Raw genomic sequence first — 250 nt, 5'->3', positions numbered from 1 at the left:
CCCGGGTTGCCAGGGCGGATTTGGGGGGGAAAGGTTGCGGGTAGAAGGAGTGTCAAAAATCTTCATTTGTATCAAATAATCGTAATGATATTTCGTCACTTAGATTAAGTGCAGTGTATCTACGATGTACAGAACCATTTCTGTTGTAACATATTTTGCAACGATTGAGGGAAAAGTGGAGGAAGCGAATAATGCCCAAACTTTCAGGTCTTTTGTGTGGTTTTTGGAATTTAGTTGGGATGGATATTTT

This window comes from Ictalurus punctatus, chromosome 11 (genome assembly GCF_001660625.3).
Source record: "Ictalurus punctatus breed USDA103 chromosome 11, Coco_2.0, whole genome shotgun sequence".
Classification (NCBI taxonomy): Eukaryota; Metazoa; Chordata; class Actinopteri; order Siluriformes; family Ictaluridae; genus Ictalurus; species Ictalurus punctatus.
The sequence above is the reverse complement of the archived record's forward strand: the minus strand, read 5'-3'. Positions refer to the sequence as shown.